Here is a 9,062-nt window from a genome sequence, read left to right as displayed (position 1 = left end):
TTATGTAGAATGTCCAAACTTTTTACAGCATTGCTTGACTTTCTTACACATTTATTTGGTCCAACAAAATTATGTTCAAAATCTGTATCTCTCTATACCTAAACTCTTTAACACTTCAGCAAAATTATTTTTTTTTTTTTATATATAAATACATAATGATCAAATAATAATGGAAAGTTTCATTTTTGAAATCGCACAATTAACGATTCTCAAAATATTTTATTCGCATTTGAGATTATCGTCGTTACGCTGGATAAGTTAGAAATTCTGAAATCTTCTGGGCCACCGCGATACCATTTGTATAACGCTTAAGATATTAAATACGAATAACGCGCCGACTCTGATTGCAATCAAGAGCAGATCCGTTGTGCAATTTGCGGAATTATTTCCGGACGTTACATTGACCACACGTAGCAGATATGATGGAGCGTGGGAGAGGGCGGGAACTAATGGAAGAGGAGAAGAGAACTGGTACGGTCGCGACCGCCGGAGTTGGACCGAATGCAAAGCCGCTAATCTGATTCGGAGGCTCACGGAAAGCGGTGTAGCTTTTGGCCCCGCGTGGCCCGGTGTGGCACGCGGATTCCCGTCAATTATACATTATAAACAGTCATAAATATGCAAACGGTGGTGGTGTTCGCCGGTGGTGAGGCGATTGCGGCCGTCGCGACGCGGGCGTCTCCCACGCGGATTTGCAGCTTCGCCTTCTGAGCTTCCACGTAAAAGCCGAAGCGCGATCATGAGAGAGCCGTAAGCCCGTATCTTGATACACCTAATACCATCTAAACAGAAACCTCTGGCTGCTACGTTCCAAAATCCTTCAATCTAATTCATGCGGATTTCTTCGGTAGATTTCAAGTAGAAGACAAGTTAAATATTTTTTTAATAAATCAAGATTGGATTCTGAAGGAGCTGTAAGTTCACTTGAATTGTCTGCGAATATGAAACTTTTGTTAAGTGTACGAAGTACAACTACTAACTAGTGTTTGAGGCAAATGAAAACGCATACAAATCAAGTGATTGAATCTAGATAGAGAAACTAGGCAGACTTAATCAGGAGACATATGGATGTAAGACGTTAGGAGAATTAATCTCGATAACGGGACTTTAATCGTGTGGACACTCCTCGCGTCTGTATTCCAATCAGCTTATCCGGATAAACGCGCTTCGCGTCAGACAAGCAAATGCATCTACAGCTTGGGATTGTGCATCTCCCCATTCACATGAGAAAATACATATGGCAATCACGTATTAACCGATGACACTACCTTCCCGCTGAGCACATCGACTATTCAACAATTAAGCGCAATCTCTTTCCAATTGCACCTTGCTGTTCCTAAATAAATGTCCTTAAGAAATCTATGCACGCTTCAAAACAAATTATCTTGAATTTCTGATGCAATTTGCCTGCCAATGTCTAACAATGTTTCTAACATTTTTATCACTTTCTTTAATAATATTATTAATTTTATCCGCCACCTGGCAAACAAGCTGTTATTTATCATTATTTTGATGTCATAATGACAACAAATAACGTCAGGTTGTTTGCTGGGCCACTCGCACATGTTTTGTAAAAGATTCTGATCTTAATTCGAAATTTTGAAAAAAGGAAGTAGATTACAGCTCGCTCTCGAACCGTACGTTCGTTTTTATGTCCTTACGGTTATCCCAAGTGAAAACCTGGATGAGCGGCGTATCTACCGAGAGAGGATCGTGGAATTCGGATCAGTTTTCGCTATCTCGCGAAACGATACACGCGATTTCGCCATCGTCCACGCGAATCCGTGCAATTACGGGGCGCTCGCGAGAAGCTCGAATGCGACGGACAGTTTCAGCTGTGTGGTCACAAATGGCTAATTTTCTCGTTAGCGACGATGCTCGTGTCCAACACGATTTTCCCTCGGTGGGTCCGTGTTGCAACTGGTCGTTTTAGAACTGCTTACACGACGCTTACGCGAGAAGAAAGTTTAGCTGACGTTGCCCGAGGTGTTCTTTGACGATTTTTATCTCCGCGAAATGCGGAAAACAATCCGAGTGTACAATCCGAGGAAATTAATTTTACTCCAAGGCAATTTAGAATCGAACTAATAGAGGAATATTTCTTTTTAAAGAAGAAATATGTGTACTTCAAATTTATATATTATTTCCGGATTATAATTATTATTTTTATATCTACGAGGGCAGATTATTTTTTTATTGATTTTATACCTTATATTAGATTCTCTAGATCTTTTAGAAAGTTGACAAAATTTCGTAAAGGTTTTAAACATTTGAGAAATTGAGAAAACTTTTATAGTATCTTTACGTGTTTAATGTTAAATTTCTCTCTATGTGAAGAGAGAGAGAGAGAGAGAGTAGAGAGAGAGAGAGAGAGAGAGAGAATTGTATATTCATAATATCTCTAATGTCCTTGCGGAGAAAATTTTGTTATATAATTTTTCTATAATTTTTTCATAATCCTTAGGGATTTTTTTCGTAAATAAGATAAAGCTATCAATTTATCTATCGAGACAACTTTAGTCCCTCCTTGCGGATTTACGGCCCATCGTTTTGCACCGAATGATCCCGTTGGGAAAACGAGTGATCAGGAACGCTGGTACGTGCGTGCAATAATGTGAACTTGAGATGGAACGATTAACCAACTTTGCGACCAATTGCCAACTTTACTGCAAATTTATTTTGAAATTAACAGACGTGTTTGCGTTTCTTATATTTTATTTACTTTTCAAGTCAGAAATTCTCAAAATTTATTTTTCCACTCCACAGATATTTCTTTTTTCTTCTCTCTCTCTCTCCGTCTCTCTCTCTCTCTCTCTCTCTCTCTCATCATCATGCTAATCTCTCTTTTATTTTAATGTGTATTAATGAAAATTAGATTTTACATATATACATGTATATAGAAGTTAATGATACAGTGTATGTGTGTGTGTGTGTATGGAAGTAGAGAGAGAGAGAGAGAGAGAGAGAGAGAGAGAGAGAGAGAGAATGTGTGTAGCTTTTAATTATTATAGTTATCAAGAAACTTTAAACTAATTATAACATAGAACTACTAATAACAATAACGTTAAGTGCGTGTAAAATAAATATTAAAGAAAACTTAATTTTTTTAATGATTTGAGAGTCATGATGGACGAACCAGAAAATTCTGATTATCACAATTAAAATTCTAGTAGTTTAACTAGAAAATTCTGATTCATCCATTTTTAACCAAAATTATTCTAATTATTCCTACCAGACATTTTTCTCCGTGTATTTATTTTCGCAATCTTACAGAATTTTATTTAGTTTCTCAAATCATTTCGACGCTTTGAGGTCAAGTCATCTTGTTATGTCGCCTGCAATCATTTTACTCGGCAAGCTAGTACATCAAAGTTAAACGCTAAACTGATTACCGGGATACGTCGTCGGTTAGCCAGTAAAAGATCGAGATGTCGGTATATCCAGAAAGGATTGAATTTCTCAAGAGATCACTCGTCTCGAAAGGGCCACTTTTACCTTGATCTTAATCATGGATCATCGGGATTTCAAAGAGATCGTCGAACACACGCGAGATTTTGAACGGAAGAGTCGATCAAACGGGATGGTCGGACGAATTATAGCCAGCTCGGTAGTCTGGTAAAGGGGTGATGCTGCCCTTTGCCGAGGGCGACATCGAGATGTTCCCTCTGATCTTGCCCAGCAGCGACTGATAAGTGGATAAAGAGGCTCGAGGAAACGGAGTGTCTCGAAAGTTCGGTTAGGTTAAAGAGACAGGTTGACAGGAAGGAAAAACGAAGAAGATATAAGGTTCGCACAAATGATGATCGCACTCCTACGAGGCTCGTTAAGCATTGACAGAAAGTTGCGAATACAAGCAACAAGTTTGCGTTCTCGCTGTTTGCTCGCTTAATGCGTTCCGAAAATTTACTCGTAAACAGAGATTTGCATGAAGGAGCAACAATTTCCTGGCACAAAGATGTTTGCTGTTCCTCGTGACTCAAATTCATGCTAAATGCAATAATCATAGGATAAAAATGGAATAATTATAAATTCTCAAGCTTCCCGTAACAATTAAACTACATAGTTATTTTTGCAAATTTTTGGTATAACTATAATTTGGTATAATTATAAGTTATATAATTTAAAATGTTAGATATTGTAATGTAAGATTGAAATTGTTTAAGTAAACTTTAAAATGTTTCAGTGAACTTAAAAATTGAAGTCTAAAAATAATAAAAAATAATTTTCTAGATAAAGAAATTGTTCTGATACTCAAATTATACCATTAAAGCTATTGTTACTGTAACTTATAAGACGTGGAGACGAAGTCAGACTTTTGTTTTCGACTTCCTGCTTTTGACACTTCGGTAAAACTGGTGTCAAAATAATCTCTATCCACTACGACAAAAATGCAATCCGACATATAGAAGGGCCGCGAAAAAATGTGCGGTCGTTCGCGACATTCCCTTCAAAATTTTCGCGACGAGCGCCGGAAAATTCAGACGCTGTCGGAAGCGAGAAGGCGGGCGAATTCCGGAGATCCTGGCGGAACAAAATTTTCTGACGTCTCTCGTCTCTTTGTTGTTCGGCCTTTTGTTCCGGCCCGATGGAAATGTTGGCCGGCGACCAAATTGCGTAACTCTCGCGAGAGTGTCGCGGAAGGTTGAGTCGATGGAAGTTCGAAGGAGCAAAACCTGGGAGAAGGGACTGAAGGGAAGAGATACGACGTAGACGACGGAGGCGGTGCTGGGTAGTGTTTGGACTCCGTGGAGAATATGGAGGGTATGCGAGAGGGTGCTGGATGGATCGGCGTCAAAGTGAGGCAACCTGATGTATATGCATGCTACTCTCGGGTCAGCGGGATGGCCTGAATTACCATAAACATGCTAGATAGTAGGCTAACTGCCGTTGTTCTCGTCCCCGACCCGCTATCACCCTCGTATCCACTCGGTCGGTTTACCTCCTTCGATTTGGCAGAGCTATAGTGCATTTCTGTCTCTTGTCTTGATATGCAAGCGAACGTCTCGTACCCCTTTGTGCTCGCTTTATGACATTATCGATACGATGGAGGCATTTATAAACGATAAAGTGTAAATAGTAATTGATTCGATCTTGAATCCTGCTCCTTTTAATTGTGAATATTTTGAATAAATCCTTAAAGTCATAAATTTAAAGCGTAGTAAAAATATTTCCCAATATAATAAAAAGGAAATCACACTGAGAAAAATGTACTAAATTTTAATAAATATTTATTTGAATATAGTACCATCTGAATGTTCATTTACAATAAATAAATATTTATATCAATAAAAATTAATTGTTAAGTCAAATTAATGTACCAAATAAATATATCTTTAGTAAATGTTTAGTTGGTACAATTCGAATAAATGATTTATTAAAATTTAGTTTTTTTCAGTATATATATGAATACACATGATAAAAAATACATTATAAGAATATATAAAAATATTATATAAATATTTTAGAAAAATATCGCATTAATTTTGAAAACTTTGTCACTTATTATGAAAAAAATATAAAGATATATGTAAAAAATATATATGCATACGTTTGAAAAATTTTGCTTCATCATAGCAATAGCACGAAAGGACGTTATGTTTTTTACAGGGAAACTTGATCGCAATTTTATCGAGAGAATACATCCGTATCTAGACTTCTAGAGAGAATACATTTGGTTGTGGAACAAGAGAAAAGGAAAATGTGACTTTGACGTTCGTTTTGCACAGTGAATTTACTGATGTGTTATTTCGCAAATAGCTCGTTATTTGTCGTGGCTCTGAACTCGATTCGCACTCTCATATCGCGCCCGGTTTCGTGTATCTAACACGCGAGTGTCTTATTTATTTTCTAGCCATTTCGTATGAGTTTAGCGCTTTCATCGCTTTGAGCCGTTTTTGCTATAAAATTAATCTTTTGTCGGATTATTTGCTTCGGCTAATCGTTTATAGATAATTTTGCGAGACATTTAAGCGATGGAATTAAATTTCTGTAGAAATTATAATCGTTATAAAGAATTTAAATATTATTATTAAATTTTTATTAAATTTTATTATGATAATAAGTGAGCTTTGCCTAATAAACGAAGCTTGATGAATAGGTCATTCTAAAACAAGCTTTTAAATACAATTATATTTTAAATTATTACAGCAAAATACATTTTTAGAAAGAATCTTCCTTTTCTCACATATAAATTCTTTGCACAATTTTAAATCTATAGATTTTTTTTTATATAATTCTTTATATTATTTTCATAATTTCTACTATCTTTGTAACTTGTAACATTATTAGTTAATCTCGTTTTTAGAATTTTAATATTTTTCATAGTTCTCTTCGTTTGCAATTCGGATTTTTTTGACATAAGGGAAATTTTATAAAATTTTATTAAAATAAAAAAAAAGAGAGTGAAATTCGATTTCCTTTTTTAAAATATCTTGTTAAAAAATTATATGATAATGTAATAGAGATGCTGAAAAGTAATCTTGAATTTTTACATATTTTTTAAAAGTCTATAACAGTAAAAGAATTTGAGCTGGACAAATGATTAAAATTCTTAATTTAGAGATATACATATAATTATAATACATACGAAATATATGTTATAAGAAACCTCCTATCTCTTACTCTCATATCTTTTCCACATAAATACGAAATATGTTACATAATTATACTATTCCATACCTTTTTAAGTCTTGTTAGAGATCGTTAGATTGAAGACATACGTAAGAATAAGGAACAGCTACTTTCACATCCAATCGTCTTCTTATTGTTAGTCTACAAAACGAAACACAAGATATACAGCATTTTATTAATCGAAAATCATTCTGACAATAAGACTGATGGTAAATTCAGTCACTCGAATTATACTGGATTAATACACATTAAATGCTACTTTATATAAAATATCTAGATATAGTAATATAACTTAATAAACTTTAACAATGAAATAATATATGTTTATTCTATTATAAATAACTTGATAATTATATTACTATTCCGTATTTAATTATTTAAAGTATTTATACAATAAGAGCAAAAGGTATTTATACAAGAAAATTTGTTATAAAAAAAACCTTATTTGTAGAAAATAATCATTAATTAGCAATTTTATACAACGAATATATTCTATTCTAATATAAACAAACGAGATTAGCATGTATTCCTGATTTTAGAAGCTAAATTTCTTGTCTGTACGAAATTTTTTGAGCATTGAAACAATACAATTTATAATTTTCGCTTATTTTTCGGATGATATATTTTATATAATTAATACACATCATTTTGGTATATATAATTTTAAGAAACATACAGTCTATTTTATTCTTTATGAATAAATTGTTAATTATCCAACAAGAAATGATAGTTAATTAAACGTCGAATCAACTTCAAATTGGTATTAAAATCATCGAATTTATATCGATTCGACATCAATTCGATGATTTATTTCTCGCTGGATAATATTTATTTTTTTTAAATAAAGTTTTTTTAAAAAATATTTTCTCTGTATGTATGAATACTTTTTGTACTCACTCTATGTTTTTATAAAAGCACATATAAATATTTTAAATAATTAAATATCTAATATTGATATTGTCACGTTATTTAATAGAATATACATATATTACTTCATTGTTGGTTGATTTTATTAAATAACGTAACAATATCATTATTAGATATTTAAAATATTTATATGCTTTTATAAAAGCATATAAATATTTTAAACAATTAAATATGTATCTAATAATAATATTGAGTTATTTAATCTATGGAATATACATGTATTATTTCATTGTTAAAGTTAATTACCTATGTTATGCTACTGCATACTTTAAACGTATATGTTGCTAATTTTATATTTAGGTACATATACAGCTGTTATAACAGTTTTTAGTATGCTTAATATGGAATGGATTATTCCTTACCTCTGAACGATTATAACTGTAGCACATTACAGTGTCGTTACGCAGCTTTTTTCACTATATACAAAACTCTTGCGCGACAACGCCATGTAATTCTAATCATTAAGAGTTACAGAATAAGATTCTAAATCTAGTACAATGCAAATAATCGTATTCTTTATGAAGAAGCGCGGAATATTTCAACTTACATTATTTGAAAGAACTACAATAGAAAGGATATAGGCAGAATCCTTTCAAATATTCAACTGGCACGGAGTTTTTGCGCTGTGTCGTCACGCTGTGCCCGTAAACAAGGTCACGGTTGCCTAGTTACGGCCGGTCGGCGCGCGGCACTGCGTACCTAACTACGTATTCGTGCGGCGAGGCTCGAGCAAGTACGCAGCAGTGTGAAATTCCTGCGTATTTAATCGTATTATTATTTCGCGTAACGCGATCGCGACAAATGCGACAATGAACACGAAGCTTTTCACGACGACTCTGTCGAAACCGGTCGAAACGAACACGTTCGTGATTCAGTTCCGCGTGTCTCCTTAATCTTTTGAAAATCTGCGATGAAACTGGCCGGGAGTTTGTCTCGTACATTAACTTCGCTTTACAATTATTTTAGTATTAGAAATAAAAGTGTGACACGGGATGAGAATTATATGAATTAGCGTCTCGTGACATTTTCGTGGGGCAATTATATATCTTTGATATTCTTGCTCTCACTTCATAAATCAAAATTGTTCTATTCTTGAGTTCAAAGTAACACTCGTTCGCGTGTGAGCAATCTGTGTAACGAGAAAAGCCTCGATATATAATTTTTCCTTTAAATAATACGCGAAATTCGATATGTATTACATTCGTATGTATTGCATTCGGTGCTGAATCAGACCAGGTATTATTGGACGACCCGTCGCGTTTCGATTAATTCTCCATTAATTCAATTTTACTGACCGCATTAGGATAATGCCTTAATAATCGCGGCATCGATATGAAGTTGGCGAGATTCTTGGAAGTTCACTTCGCGTCGTTCGCAGTCAATAACGAAAGGTCGCTGGTATGGCACGGATCGGCTCCGCGTCAATCGTCGTCATGAGGTCGTTGTGACGTCTCCAAGGTGATAAATATCGTTCAAATGAAGCTTTTGTATTTCAATATTTGTCA

General features: G+C 34.3%; 1 long non-coding RNA gene across 1 annotated transcript in view; it reads right to left on the bottom strand.

Annotated features, from left to right (window-relative positions):
* The window catches only part of LOC108753341, an 18,503-nt gene extending 10,499 nt beyond the window's left edge, over positions 1-8,004 (bottom strand). Inside the window, exons 1-2 of the long non-coding RNA XR_001939616.1 lie at positions 7,920-8,004; positions 6,679-6,771 (exon numbers count right to left, since the gene is read on the bottom strand). This is a non-coding gene — a long non-coding RNA (uncharacterized LOC108753341). The remainder of the gene's footprint in view (positions 1-6,678; positions 6,772-7,919) is intronic.
* Positions 8,005-9,062: the final 1,058 nt, after the last annotated feature.

The sequence above is a fragment of the Trachymyrmex septentrionalis genome, unplaced genomic scaffold (genome assembly GCF_001594115.1).
Source record: "Trachymyrmex septentrionalis isolate Tsep2-gDNA-1 unplaced genomic scaffold, Tsep1.0 scaffold69, whole genome shotgun sequence".
Classification (NCBI taxonomy): Eukaryota; Metazoa; Arthropoda; class Insecta; order Hymenoptera; family Formicidae; genus Trachymyrmex; species Trachymyrmex septentrionalis.
Note: the sequence above shows the minus strand (reverse complement) of the source record. Positions and strands in the feature narration are given on the sequence as shown.